This window comes from Delphinapterus leucas, chromosome 11, assembly GCF_059928025.1.
Source record: "Delphinapterus leucas isolate spDelLeu-1000000601 "Yukka" chromosome 11, BTC_Dleu_Yukka2, whole genome shotgun sequence".
In the NCBI taxonomy this organism is placed as follows: domain Eukaryota; kingdom Metazoa; phylum Chordata; class Mammalia; order Artiodactyla; family Monodontidae; genus Delphinapterus; species Delphinapterus leucas.
Genome location: NC_143139.1, coordinates 98,074,204 through 98,089,311, shown reverse-complemented (window position 1 = coordinate 98,089,311; position 15,108 = coordinate 98,074,204).

Sequence of the window (15,108 nt, the reverse complement as noted above, 5' to 3'; positions counted from 1 at the left end):
CAGGCCTAGACTGGACTACTGGCCAACGGTTCCACATGCTATTCCATCCCCAGTGGGCTGGCCCAGGCTTCCTCCCGGGAGTGTCAAGGTTCCACCACTTTCTCCCTGTCTGATTCTTTGCAAAGCTACCATTAAGAGTTATAGAGGCAGGGCTTCCCTGGTGGCGCAGTGCTTGAGAGTCCGCCTGCCGATGCAGGGGACACGGGTTCGTGGCCCGGTCTGGGAAGATCCCACACGCCGCAGAGCGGCTGGTCCCGTGAGCCATGGCCGCTGAGCCTGCGCGTCCGGAGCCTGTGCTCCGCAACGGGAGAGGCCGCAGCAGCAGTGAGAGGCCCGCGTACCGCAAAAAAAAAAAAAAAGAATTATAGAGGCAAATACCGCGGGGCCTGTGAGTCAAGTCTTAGAACAAAAGATGATCATCCTTTCTGGGAAGACGTGTTTGCAGCCACTGCTTTACTCCCGACTGAGTCACTGGTGCCTTTATCGGGAGGCGGCAGAGCGTGGCTCACAGTGCCTGGGAGCTGGGCGTGTGCTTCTTCGTCTTAACCTTCACCATTCACAGCCCTGTGCTCAGCCCACCCCTTTGATGTGCCAGTGGGCTGGGAAGGGAGATCAGAGCCAACATGACTAAGAATTTTTAAACTCTCTACGTGGCAATTACAGGGAATAAAGAGCAAGGCATAATTTCAAAACGTTTTGAAAGCATTGCTCTGGGCATCTCTATTTTCTTAGCTCATTTTAAGAGCTGTGACTAGGTGCCAGGCAGGGCTGGGCTCTTTATACACATGACTTTATTCACTCCTATACAATTTCGTGAGATTGACATTATTATTCACTCTGGGGCTCAGAGAGGTTATGAGACTTGCCCAAAATCACACAGCAAGAACGAGGTGAGCCTGGATTGGAACTCATGTCCAACCCCAAAGCCAGGTCCTTTGACCTCCATATAATTCCCCCACTGAATGCACTTTTGTCTCACACCGCGAGCTGGAAAGTATCCGTCTATTTGCTCAGAATAGGGCAAGTCAGTGAGTCGGTTAATGGGACTGGGCACCTACCACGGGGCCGGTCTGGCTTCAGACACTGGACAGAAGGCTCTCGGGACAGGACGTGCCCTCCAGAAGCCGACGTTCAACTTGGGGAAAGGAAATAAATACTTGGACAAACAAGATAAACACAGACCCAGATCTATGCTGTAAAGAAAAGGAAAGTAAGTCTTGGGACAGAGCACTCCTGGTGTGGGTCAGTGGCCTGGGGAGGCCTCTCGGAGGATCGATGTGTGAGTGGAGGGCTGAGTAATGACCTTGAGGCAGCCAGTCAACTGGAGCAGGGGTCCCCAACCCCCAGGCCATTGACCAGTACCGGTCCGCAGGGCCACACAGCAGGAGGTGAGCGACGGGCGAGCGAGCGAAGCTTCATCTGCCGCCCCCCATCGCTCCCCACCGCTCCCCATTGCCGCGTACCGCAAAAAAAAAAAAAAAAGTAGGGACAACAGTTACTACCTCGCAAGGTTGTTATGGGGATCACATGTGAGATGTGTGTAAAGCACTGTGCGTGGTCCTTAACACATAGTAAGTTCTTTTTTATTTTATTTTTTTTAATTTGGCTGCACCACGTGGCTTGCAGGATCTTAGTTCCCCGACCAGGGATCGAACCCAGGCCCTCAGCAGTGAGAGTGCAGAGTCCTAACCACTGGACCCCAGGGAAGTCCCCATCGTAAGTTCTTATGTAAGACAGCTGTTGTTCTCTCATTATTATTGTTACAGGGAGGAGGAGGGTGATCAGGGTCTGGAAAGGGAGCAGAGCTAAGGAGGTCTTCGTAGAGGAGGTGGCATGTGACCTTGACCTTAGATGATTTGATGGATCGGGAGGATATTGTCAGAAAGATGAGCAGTCATGCTGCTGTCAGTTGTCACTCACCCGCCACCTGATGGCAAGATGCAGGGAGGTATCATCACCATCCTAACAGGTAAACAGACAGTAACTTGTCCAGTGGTAGGATGGGGACCAATCCAGCGCTCATGCCCCTTCCATGTACGAAATGTTCCATTTGGCGGTTGGCCTCCTCTGCTCAGCGGAAGCTCGCGGAAGACAAGGGTGGGCTTGAACTTTCTTGCCCGGCCGGCAAAGACATGCGCTCAACACCCACCTGCTGGGCTGACCTGGGCGTGACTCCCTCAGCGCCTTCTTAGCTTTGGGGCCCTGCACTGGTCACAGATTTCTCTGAGGCTGGTTCTTCACTTGTAAAATGGTCACAGTGATGTCTCCCTCCGAGAGTGGCTGTCAGGACAAGGTCAGGTGAGGATTTTGAAGATCATAGTACGGCGCCTGGTTTGTGTGTGTGTGTGTGTGTGTGTGTGTGTGTGTGTGTGTATGAGAGAGACAGGCAGGCAGAGACAGAGAGGGATGGGGGCGGAGATTGATTCTTTCCAGGTGGAAATGGGGGAGGGGTGAAGCTGGGCGTAGCAGTAGCAAAGGTGGGCGGGTGTGAAAGGACAGCAGGTGTGCAGGGGAACCCAGTGTGGCCGGGACAGGACATGAGATGGGGAGGGCGTGGAAGGCGAGGTTGGACAGACGGGCAGAGGCTGGGCTGTGGAGGGCTGGGTGCACAGCTTGGACGTGACCGTCGAACTTTTTAAAAATCGAGGTATAACATACATGCTGGAAAGTACATAAAGGGCACCAATCTTAAATCTACAGGTTGATGAATTTTTACCTATGTATACACCCTTCTAATCACCCTCATCTCCAGCCCCCAGAGAGCTGGCTTGTCCCCTTCCCGGTCACCAGCCTCCCCACCAAAGGGAGTCGCTGTTCTGACCAGCAGCCGTTGGCTCGTCTGACCCATTTTGTACTTTCTGTCAGTGGAATCATGCAGTCTGGTCTGTACTCTTTCACGCTGGCTTCTTTCACTCAACACGACGTCTGTGAGATTCATCCGGTCTCTCGCACGTAGCAGCAGGTCATCCCTTTTGCATTCCTGTGTAGTGTCCCATTGTACGCGCGTGCTGCACTTTATCCATTAACCGGTTCATGGGCACGTAGGTTGTTTCTCTTCTTGGCTCTTGTGGGTAAAGTGCTAGGAACATACTGGCACGTGTGTTTTGGGGATGTAAGCGCTCACTTCTCTCAGGTGTAAACCTGAGTGGAGCCGAGGGTCCTGGGTGGGCCTGTGTTTGGCTTCAGAAGACACTTTGCAGTGGTTCTCCTAAGTGGAGGAACCGCTTCACGCTGGCCCCAGCCGTGCGTGAGTTACAAGGGTGATGGCTGGGGTGCTGATCTGATCTGGGGACATACGTGCTGTGGACCATTTAGAAGTGGAGAGAGGCAGCGGTGGCCTGCGTGGGGAACAGGCTTCAGGGTGGCTCCATTCGCTTTGCTGACAGCCTCGGTGTGGGCTATGTTTGCAGGACACCTGAGACGTGTGGGTGCTTCTCATGCCCTGCTGCCCTGACCTGACAGATGCCCAGTGTCGCCTGTGGAGATTCTGCCCCCACAGGTCTGGGGGAGCCCTGGGGTAACAGTTTGACGCACAACCACAGGGCTCAGACTCCTGTTGGAAAGCTCGCCACCCACCCATCTCCATCCGCAACGGAGAACCGGGATGTGTGGATTGGGTCAGAGCCCCCAAGGCTCCCCACATCCAGGTGTGATGGGCATGGCATGTGTGATGCCCCTCTGCAGGCCGGACTCTGGCCAGGGCCTCAACCACCCCTCCCTCCGTCTTCCCCTTTGGTCTCCACACTGCCCAGCTTCTGTCTGCACCACCCGTCTCCAGTCCCAGTCCCCCCACCAGCCCACCTGGTCCCTTTCGGATTCCTGCTTCCATTCTCACAATAGGCAGCTGAGGCTTGGAGGCGTGGCTTCAAGTGCCCTCGTTCAGGGCTGGCCCGTGGCAGAGCCGGGACTGGAGCCTCTGAGCCACAGCCCGAGCCCCTCCCGCTGCACCACCCTCAGGGCTTGTCCCTGCGGCTCCTTCCCTGGGGGACACAGTGAGCATCTTTGCTCCCTCAGGGAAGGTCAGGGGTGGGGCTTCTGCAGCTCAGATTCAGGGGTGTTGACTTGGGGGAAGGGGAGGGGAGAGGGCCCTCTCCCAGCTTCACAGGCTGGGAAGGCTTCACAGGCTTCTCTGCAGAGATTTTCCTCCGCAGGAAGTCACCTCGCAATGATTAACACCCACTCATGTGAGAGAAGACAAATTAAATGCCGCCGTTAGGCTCTAGCGTAGCTGCAGCCAAGTGACCGGTCGTGTGACAAGTGGGGCTGGAGCTGACCTTTTTCGATGGCTGAGGGGGCAGATGGTAGGACGGGAGGCTCCCTGGGGGCGTCTCCCAGCATCTGGTCCAGGGACAGGGATCATGTTACAGGAGGGACAGGAGGTCCAGGGTGACGCAGGTTGCTCTCAAGGACCCTCTGTGGACTTGAACAACCAGACTGGGACCATCCCCCGGACTCGGAGTCCAACACCCTCTATCTGTCCATCCCAGGTGACTGGACTCCAAGCCCAGATGACTTTATGTGATGTCACAGAAATGAAAAGTGAAAGGATGACACTCTTCAATGACCTGCTGAAGCCTGTTTCCAGCTGCAAGCTCTTATTCATCATTGGTGTCCCTGTGGCCCATCCTCCCATCTGACAAGTGGCCCCATGGACCACCTCCCATCCCACAAGTGTCCCCGTGGTCCATCCTCCTGTCCCACACAGTATCTCTGTGGTTCATTCTCCCCTCCTACAGTGTTCCCATGGTCCCTGCTCCTATTCTATCAGTGTGCCCGTGGTTCATCCTCCTGTCCCACAAGTGTCCCCATGGTCCATCCTTCCGTCCCACAAGTGTCCCCATGGTCCATCCCCCTCTCCCACCCACTGACACGTGGTCCATCCCTCTGTATCACACAATGGTTCTGGGGTCCTGTCCTCCAGTTCCACATCACGTGGTGTGCAGAGATAAAACTCCACAAGCAAGCAATTATGAAGATCTGTGTTGGGGACCTGAGTGCCGCTCAGGGGCATTGCTGCACTGGGCACAAGGCTTTGCTGGCAGAATTGTTATTCCAGCTGTGGGCCTGGGGGCTGGGTCCCCAGATCAGAGACCGGTGCCTCCTCTGGCTCATTTCCTTGCATGTCGGGGTCCCTGGGGAGAATTCCACATTAGTTGCTTGACCTACATGGAGAACCAGCCCGCAAAGCTCACACGAACCATTCTCTTTTCCTGGGTGTCCTTTACTTAATGGTCCCGCTCAACCATCGAGCAAGGAGCAGCCCTGTGTGGGTTCTAGACCGAGGCAGAGCTGCTTGGACTCTGGACCCTCCCCTCCCAGCTGGACCCCCTGGCAAGTTACTCAGTCTCTCCGGCCTCCTCCTCTCCCCTGGGTTGTCCCCTCGTAGGGCTGCCGTGAGCACGGAATGACGGGTCCGCATCGGGTTTTCCATGCCTATTCATTTCTCCATAAGTCTTAGCTCAGTTCTGGGTGCATTCTGTGCTTTCTTTCTTTGTGCCTTTGCTGCTAACCCTCTTTCCTAAGGCTGGATTTGCTGTACTCCAACCTCTCCATCCAATCCTTCCAAAGCCTCTGCTTCCTGACCCTCCCGGGGGGGAAAGGGGGAGGTCCTCCCTGGGCTCCCTCCCTTCTGGAAGCCCCTCCCTGTGTCACATCAAATCTACTGTGTATGTGGCATCCAGACATCTGGCTGTGGCTGGCTGGAGCATACAGTCTAGAAGGGAGACACACAGTTGGAGTCGAGCAAACCAACGCCAATTACAAACTGACAAGGAGATGGAGGAAACACGTGGAGTCCTAGTCAGAAGGGAGAGTCTGTTGGAGTGACTGGCATTCAAGTTGTCCAGTGCCTGTGATTGCGCCAGGCACATAGTAGGGCCTCAAGGACCACTTGTAAAACAAAACAGGCAGAGGGCAGTAGGCTGGCAGGCAGGGATGTGCCCACCTTAGACTAGACCACGGTGGCTCAGCCCTGGGGCCCTAAGCTGGGGAACGGGGCTTGAGTCTTTTGAATCTCATCTTGACCACTTACTAACTTGCCACCTTGCTACGTGTGTTTATCACTCAGCCTCGGTTTCCTCATCCACAAAATGGGGATGATCACAGCCCCCCCCAACCCCCCCAGGATTGTAAGGATTCATTGGGAAAAAAACAACAAAACACAGAAAGCCTTTTGTAGAGTGGAGGGAGAGATGAGGCCGGAGCCAAGCTGGGTGGAAGGAAGGATGTTTACAGGGGCCTGGGCAGGGGGGGCCGGTGGTGGGCATCGGGGTATCCTCGGGAGTTTGTGGAAGGTCCAAGCTCTGAAGCGTGATCTCACCTGCACAGGCCTCTTCTAAGGCCCTCCTGGGCCTTCAGCAAGATCCTTCTGGCTGCGGTGAGCAGGGCCAGATTGGACAAGGGGGTAGGACAGGAAGCAGGATGGCAGCATGTGCTGGGGGAGGGGTGGCTGCGGGGATGGAGGGAAGCAGGCGGATCCCAGTGTCATTCAGGACCCAGTGGAGTTGTGTGGGGGGGGGGAGGAGGTAGAGGGAGGGGATTTGTCATGATGACTCTGGTGTGAGTAATTGGGTGGGTGGAACTCCATTTACTGAAGTGGGAAGAGCAGAAGGGAAGCAGAATTGATGGGAGAAAAACATCAAGTTTGGTTGTGGGCAGTTTTGGAGAAAAGGCACAAAGAATAGAGGAAAAGACGCGGAGGGGGAAGCCCTGGAGCTTCCAGCGTTCACGGCTTAAGGGGTGTGTCCTCAGCCCCTACAAATGTGGGGGGCAGGGTGGGAGGGGAGGACGGGGTCCCACCCCTTATTCCAGAAGGACTGTAACATCAGGAACCTAATTAAGACTCTGTCAACGGGACCCGAGAAAAGAGCAGGGTTATCAGTCACAGAGAACAGTTGGGAAGGATTAGGGGCAGCCACGTGTTTGGGACGGTCTCGTGCTTTGCTGAGAACGGCACCCCTGGCTCTGCAGAAGGTTCTAGAAGACCCGTCCAAGTGGAAACTGGACTGAACTCCTGCGTAGAGCCTCCCTTCCCCGAGGGCTGCAGAGTTTCTCCCGGAACCCAGGCAGCCTGCACGCTTCACCCCTCGTCCCCATGGAAGCCGGCAGCCCCCTGGCCCAGGGCCGGTTTTCTTCTCGCGCTCCGCTTCAAGGACGCTGGCGAGCCCTACACCGGGAGCTGCAGCCAAGAGCGCCCTTGTGCAGCTGCTGCCGCCACCTGTGCCTGCAAATCCCGCCGGAGGGGGCCTTCCCCGGGGGTAGGAGGAGTGTGGCTGCAGCCTCAGAGGCTGGACAGCAAGGTCCATCCTTCCCCCCCAGCTGGGCCAGGGTGTCTTCAGGAGGGTTTATGCTCCTTACTCCTCCCCTCCCCTCCCCCTCCTCCGTCCCCTCCCCTCCCTTCCCCTCCCCTCCCCTCCCCTCCACCCTCCTCGTCCCTCCCCTCTCCTCCCCACTTCCTCCGTCCCCTTCCCCTCCACCCTCCTCGTCCCTCCCCTCTCCTCCCCACTTCCTCCGTCCCCTTCCCCTCCGCCTCCCCCTTCCCCTCCCCTCCTCCTCCTCCCTCCCCTCCTCCCCCTTCCCCTCCCCTCCACCCCTCCCCTCCCCTCCACCCTTCCTCTCCATCTCCTCCCCTCCCTTTCCCTTCTCCCTCTACATCACCACCTGGCTCACCGCTCACCCGTTCACGCGCTTCCTCAGTGAATACCTCGTGAGTGCTAACGTGGCAGGCGCTCTGCCAGGTGCAGGCACCCACTTGCAGCGACAACAGGATGGTCCTTGTCCCCAAGGAGCCGACAGTCTAGGGAAGAGAGAGACAGACAAGTAAAGCAATGTGGAAGACAGAAGGCACTTGGGAGGAAGGGTCAACAAGGAGAGCCAACCTGACCCGAACAGGAGAAAATGAAATCCCACCGGAGCTGCTGTGGTCAGGGAGTAAAGAGGAGTCTGACCAGGTGTGAAGGCAGGAGATCGGAAGGAGGGACATGCAAAGGCCCTGTGGGAGAGACAGCCAGCAGCCAGGGGCATGGGAGGCTAGTGTGCCGAGCTCAGCGGTGAGACAGGTAGGGCACATCAGGCAGGCAGTGATGTGCCCTCTTCCTGAACCAAGGGACAGGCGTGCACGGAGAGGTATAAGGGAGGCCTAGGGGAAAGGGTAAACTCTAAATAGACCAAGCCACAGCCACAAAGCAGCTCAATCCCTATCTAACGACCTGCCGAAACTGAAAGCATCTTCTTTCTGGGGGAACACAGAGTCCTTGAAGTTTTTACACGATGTCTGGCATTCAATTAAAAAAAAAAAAATCACCAGGTCTATAAAGAAACAGGAGCAGAAGGAAAAACATTGACTCATAGAAACAGACCCACAGCTGATCCAGAAACTGGAGTCATCAGATGTGAAAATCAAAGTACATGTGATTAATATGTTCAGGAATATAGGTAATGGTGGAGAATTTTACCAGAGAACAGGAATTTATAAAACAAACCAAATGAAAATTCTAGAGTTGGAAAGCTCCGTAACTAACACCCAGAGCTCAATAGATGGTTTAGTAGCACATCGTCCACAGCTAAAGAGAGGATTCATGAACTGGAAGGCACATTTCCATAAAGTATCGAGTGACACACGGAGAAAAGGGAACGGAAGTCTTAGAAAAGAGCTTCTGAGGCGTCTAGGATGTGCTGGAAAGTTCTGACATGTGCGCAATCGGAGTCCTATGGGTAGCCAGACACACGGACGTCACGTGCCACCTAATGGGTTGCTTTGAATAGGACACTGGCACCCTCATCTGGGACCCCCAGCCTCCAGAACTGGAGAAAATAAATGTCTGTTGTTTCAGCCGCCCCAGCTTTGGTGTTTAGTTAGAGCAGCCTGCACAGACCAAGACGCTCCTATAGAAAGGGACACATCGGTTCCCTTTTCCCTTGGGGCATTGCCGTCTGGATGAGATGCTGCCAGGTTCCAGCCACTCTGGCCTCGGGGACTCTTCACCATCCCCAGGGCCCTCTCCCCTGCCGCAGGCCCTGCCCTCACTGGTCCCCCCAGCTGGATGGATCTTCCCCAGCAGCCCGTGAGGATCCTTCCTTCCCTTTAGGTCTCCACTCAGGCATCCCCAGGACTGAGACCGCCCTGACCACTCCAAAGCCCCCCACCCTCCCCGTCACGGTTAACATGCCTCCTGCCTCGTAATTCCTCAGAGCACGCTGCATGCCCGACAGCCTGCGTTTGCTCTCTTGTGTCTCACGGGAACGAGATTTCTAGGACTGAGCAATCTGTTGTGTTCATTGCTCAATCCCCAGTAGGGCCTTAATATGTATTTATCAGTTGAACTAACGAACAAACGAACAAACAAACAAATGAATGAACGGCACATCGGATGGCAGAGCAAAGACTGGGAAGGAGCCTGGGCCCTCGATGTGCCACCGAGTGGCCACCTGGGACCCCAGGCAAGCAGGCTCATCCCCTTTGGGGGCCCATTCGGGTGGGAGGCTTTGTTACTCCCCCCCAGGCCCCCAGCGTACCCCACACTCATGCCTGCCCTGCTGACCGTCTGCCTGGAGTGCGGGTCCCCCAGCTCTCCTTCTGACCATTGTGACCACAACGTGGCCCCACGCCCTGACCACGACGTCTGGGGTCGCACCCCTCCCCACTGACCTGCCTTATTCCCTTCACGACACGCACTGTTGTGCTGTTACCCGAAATCGTCTCGCCCAGCTGCCTCCAGCCCCCGATGCCGCCCTGCGTTCTCTGGGCTACGACGGGGCAGAGAGCAGCTCAGCCCTGCTTCTCCCCACTTCCTCAGGGACCAGAAGGGCTCCTGGCACACAGTGCCTGCTCGATAAATACTGGTGGATGCACGGATCTCTATTTCACAGAAAAGCAGACAAGCCTGGAGCAGTTAGGTGACGACTCAAAAGTCACACCGTTTATACGAGATGTGGTACCCAATTCCAGGGCTCCCTCTGAGGGACCAAACTGTCTCTCTAGGAAGACAAAAAAGAAGAAAGAGCAGGGAGAGAGAAGATGAGGGAGTGTAAAGGCCCTGAAATCACTATAATATCTGTAGAAAGGTTTGGTTTCCTGGGGGTTGAGAAATGAATTATAAAACTCTATGCATTATGTACATTTCTTTCATCATGACGTACGCCGAGGATTCTGGGAACGTGGACTACGGAGACCGAACGGTACGTCAGGATGCACCTACTACAGTCGCCCACTCGGTGCTTTCACGTCTTCCAGAGCAGGAGTGCAGGGTAGCATGTTAGGTACCTGTTGCTTGGGAAATCTGCCGTCCGTGAGAGGATCAAACCGTTAACTTATCTCCAAAATAAAAATAAATGCTTCGAGTAGGAGCCGGGAGGGGCCCTCTTGGGAGTTCTGTGTGTGAGTCTCAAGGTTTGGGTCTGAGCGTCTATTGTGAATGTTTAGCAACCTGTCTTTGCTATTTCCAGTTCTAGAGAATGTTCCAGGTAGTGAGGGAGCTGATGGTGGGTCTCCTGAGGCCAGGGGTCACTCTGGGGGTGGCTTCGCCCTGAGCCTGCGTTGGGAGGTGCCGCTCTGGCCCCTGTCCTCCTGGGGCCCTGGAGAAGAAGCACGCGCTTGTCCCCAGCCGGTAGGGGAGCCAGTGCCCGGGAGTCGGGAATAACCAGCCCCAGGCGGTGGGAAGGCTTTCTGCTGGCTGCTAAGCTGCCCACGGTGACTAAGAATGATGCGTGAAGATAGCAGCTGAAAATGTCACCACCCACCCCCCAAACTTTCCAAGAAAAAAAAGGAAACATTGGCCCAGGAAACAGCAGTCTGTGAGCAAAATGAAGAAGCAACAGTTTATTTGTGGCCAGAGACAAGGCTTCCCTGAAATGAACAATGCCCATGGCTATCTTTGTCCATTACCCGCAAACCAGCCGGTCCCTTGATGGACGCCTGTGGCTGCAGCCCAGTCAGTTGCACGCGGCAAGGCCCCTCCCTCCCACACCGGGAGTGGTACAAGTTAGTGGTGACGTGGCAGGTCAACTATGTCGTACAGAATATGCCACGTACAGTCCGTCAGCCTCGAGTACTCATTTATAAAGAGGAGGACATTCCTGTCCGGGCTGCCTTCCAGGGTGGCTGTGAAGCTTTGTGAGAATAATGTGCTGTCCACCAGTAAACCCCCTTATCACGACTGTCCTGTCCTTCTTGACTGAGGTCTTATCTGATGGGTGGGAAGTGGAGGCCACTACATCACCCGAGGGGCCGTCCTTTGCCCCACCCGCCCCAACAGGAACCTACGGTGCTCCCTGACCTTGGGTCTGAGAGCAGCACCAAGTGCTATCCTCATGGAGACGGAAGGGGCTCCCGTCAACCGCGGTCGGGGGGCCCCAAGGGGCAGGGCATGCGGGAGTGCAAAGCATCCCGAACAGCACGGGCCTTCCTCATAAAGGGCCAAATAAAGTACTGAAAAGTGTAACAAAATGACTCTGAGAGCCCAGTGACCTGAGTTGGAAGGAGAGTCAAAGGGTATCCCATCCACCCTGGGTAGGGCGGGATTGTTACCCGGATGCAGAGATGCGGCTCTGAGGCCCCCTGGACTCGGCCCTGCTGTGCCCCACTCCCTGACCTCCCTCCTAGAGAAAATCCAGAAGATGTGGGCTGTAAGATCACTTTTGTCACTTTTAGTAAACAGGGTCATTTTAAGATTCTGGTCATTACTAACAAGCCTTTAAAACCAGCCCTACTATTAACTAGAACAATCCAACAAGAGAAAATGATAAAATCTCAAGCAGACGGAGAGGAGAGGAGAGGGATGGGGCAGGGGAGGTGGTGGAAATGGGTGAGCACAGAATTCAGGTAACAACATGCATGGCGCCTGTAGTTAGAATGAGGATTTTAACGCTGATGGTTGCTAATATTTATTCAGCTCTTACCGTGTGCCCGGCAGACTCTAGTGCTTTCCTGGGTTCACGAGTTTAGTCTGGTTAACGACCACCCTGTGGCCTCCACATCTGCTCTTATCCCCAGCCCTCTGATGAGGTAACTGACGCTCGGAGACATGAAATGCATTACCTAGCATCATTCTGCCCATAAGTGGCTGAGTCGATAAGATCATCTGTGTGTGTGTGTGCGTGCGCATGTGCGTGAGACAAAGAAAGAGAGCCTGTCATTGTCTCTTGATTTCCAGAACCTTCCCCTCTGAAACTGCGGTATCCACAATGCAGTTGATGAGAATATGAATGTACTTCTTGTGGATTTATTTATTCGGTCGATAATAGACTTGGTATCTTCTTAGGCTGTTTTTGACTATCATATTGCTGCACTCTGCTTCATAATCATTAGATTCGTTTAAAAAAAAATCCAGGGCTTCCCTGGTGGCGCAGTGGTTGAGAGTCCGCCTGCCGATGCAGGGGACGCGGGTTCGTGCCCCGGTCCGGGAAGATCCCACATGCCGCGAAGCTGCTGGGCCCGTGAGCTGTGGCCGCTGAGCCTGCGCGTCTGGAGCCTGTGCTCCGCAACGGGAGAGGCCACAGCAGTGAGACGCCCGCGTACCGCAAAAAAAAAAAAAAAAAAAAATCCAGCCGTAAAGAGTTAGAGATGGGGGGACTTCCCTGGCGGTTCAGTGGTTAAGACTTCACCTTCCAGTGCAGGGGGTGCGGGTTCGATTCCCGGTTGGGGAGCTAAGATGCCTAGGGGCCAAAAAACCAAAACATAAAACAGAAGCAATATTGTAACAAATTCAATAAAGACTTTAAAAATGGGCCACATCAAAAAAATCTTTTTTTTTTTTTTTTTTTGGCTGTGTTGGGCCTTCATTGCCGCGTGTGGGCTTTCTCTAGTTGCAGCTAGCAGGGGCTACTCTTTGTTGTGGAGCACGGGCTCTAGGTGCACGAGCTTCAGTAGTTGTGGCACGTGGGGTCAGTAGTTGTGGCACGTGGGCTCAGTAGTTGTGGCGCACGGGCTCAGTAGTTGTGGTACACAGGCTCAGTAGTTGTGGCTCACGGGCTCTAGAGCACAGGCTCAGTAGTTGTGGTGCACGGGCTTAGCTGCTCCGCGGCATGTGGGATCTTCCTGGACCAGGGCTCAAACCCATGTCCCCTGCATTGGCAGGCAGATTCTTAACCACTGTGCCACCAGGGAAGTCCCACACATCAAAAAATTCTTAAAAGAAAAAAAAAAAAGTCAGAGATGGCACACAGAGCAAGGCAGTGCCTTTGGAAACCATCCTGCCCAGACGTCCCTTATTTGAAACTTAGGGACGCTGGGGAGGCCAGGAGGAGGGAAATGAGGTGGTGAGGGCAGCCTGAGGCCGAGCCAGCGCCGATTCAAAGCCCCCTGGCTGCCCCTCTGTGACCTCCCTCCTGTGGCCCCTCCTGGGACCCCTCTCCCACCCCACCCAGCCAACCCCGCTCCTCCTGTGTGGTTCCATGCTGTCTGGCCCATGGCTGAGAATGCCCGAATCTATCCTAAATCTCTCCCTGCCGCTGAGACCTCTTCATTTATTCATGCAAGAGACCCTCCTGAGGTTGTTCCCTGGGTCGGGATCCAATCCCACACGAACAAGTGACTCCCCACCCAAAGGGGGCTTGAGAGCCCCTCGCAGTGCAGCCCTGACGCCATCCACCGCTGCCCGGATCATCCTCGGTGGAAACCCCAGTGTCAGACGCCACGCTCCTTCCCCTCTCCCCCGCCCTCCCACCAACATCCTCCAGTCCCTGCAATCTGCTTCTCTCTGGTCCTCAGTCCATCCACTTCTCTCCAAGCTGGGAAAACTCCTGGCATTCTCTTCAAGGCTCATCTTCACATCCCCACCTTCACAAAGCACAACCTTCCCACCAGGTGGGGATCCCCGGCCCCTCCTTTGGCCGCCATAGCCCCTTATTTCTGTCTCTGTCCCAAATCCCAGTCAGGGTCTGTCTTCTTAGTGCAGCACCTGACACCCTATAAACACTGAGCAAACATTTGTTCCATGAACAGATGCATAGACAAGTAGAATCTATGACTTCTAATGCTCTGTAAAAGCCCTTCCACGCCATTGGCTCTCCCCACATTATCATATTCTTGGTCGAGGTAATTGGGGAAGATGGTATTGTTCCCATTGTACAGGTGAGGTAAGTGGGTCCACTACACCTGGGAGCCAGGTGCGTGCCTTTCTCATCCTGCTCTGGCTGATGGTCAGACTAGAACGACACCTGCTTGGTCCTTGGTGGAGAGTGGACACCCTGATTGGGATGTTAGTGTCGCTCATTGGATTTTTTGGTGAGGGTAAGTTCAGTCTGGACACGTAGATTTTGAAGGTCTTGTAACGCTCCGATCTGAGATTTTCTGTTGACAATTGGTACAGCATTAAGGTGCTTTCAAATCTTACATTTGCAAGTATCTGTTCGTATTAGACTCGCAGAACCATGAGATTATACAACTTTATACTCAATAGATCATAAAGTTTTAACATAATTAAGAAAAGATCTAAATATACTCACAAGAATATGGATGAATCTCCCAGAAATTATGTCAAATGAAAGAAACGAGACACAAAAGGGTATTACTGCATTATTCCACTTATGTGAAGTTCCCAGACCAGGCAAAACTAATTTATGGGGACAGAAATCGGAACAGTGGTTGTCTGTGCAGGGGCCGGGGAGGAGGGGATTGAAGAGGCACGAGGGAACTTTCTGGGGTGGTGGGAATATTCTAGATCTTTATTGAGGTGTGGATTCTATGAGTGTGTACATCTGTCGAAACTCATAGGACTATACTCTTAAGATCTGTGCATTCCCCTGTGTGTTGACGTTTGTATTTGAAAGATAAAGAAGAAAAGCTCTAGGGACCCCCCTCCCCTCTATGTGAACGTGTCCCATGTCGGGGAACCCACTGCCTGTGCCACAAGACACCACCTGGTGACAGCAGGGACCCTCTGACAGGGGCCCAGGGGGCCTGGCCAGCTCCTCCTCTGCAGCCAACACCCATCCAGCCCCCACCCAGGTCCTTCAGGGGCAGGAGAGCCGGGGCTGCCAGATGGCTGAGGGACCAGCTTTATGACAGCCAGGTGACCGGGGTTTGGGCTGGGGGGGTGAGCCGTCCATGTAGGACTCGTGCTGTCGGCAGCTTGCACTATTTGTAGGATGCTATGTCTTCTGTGTAGTGAT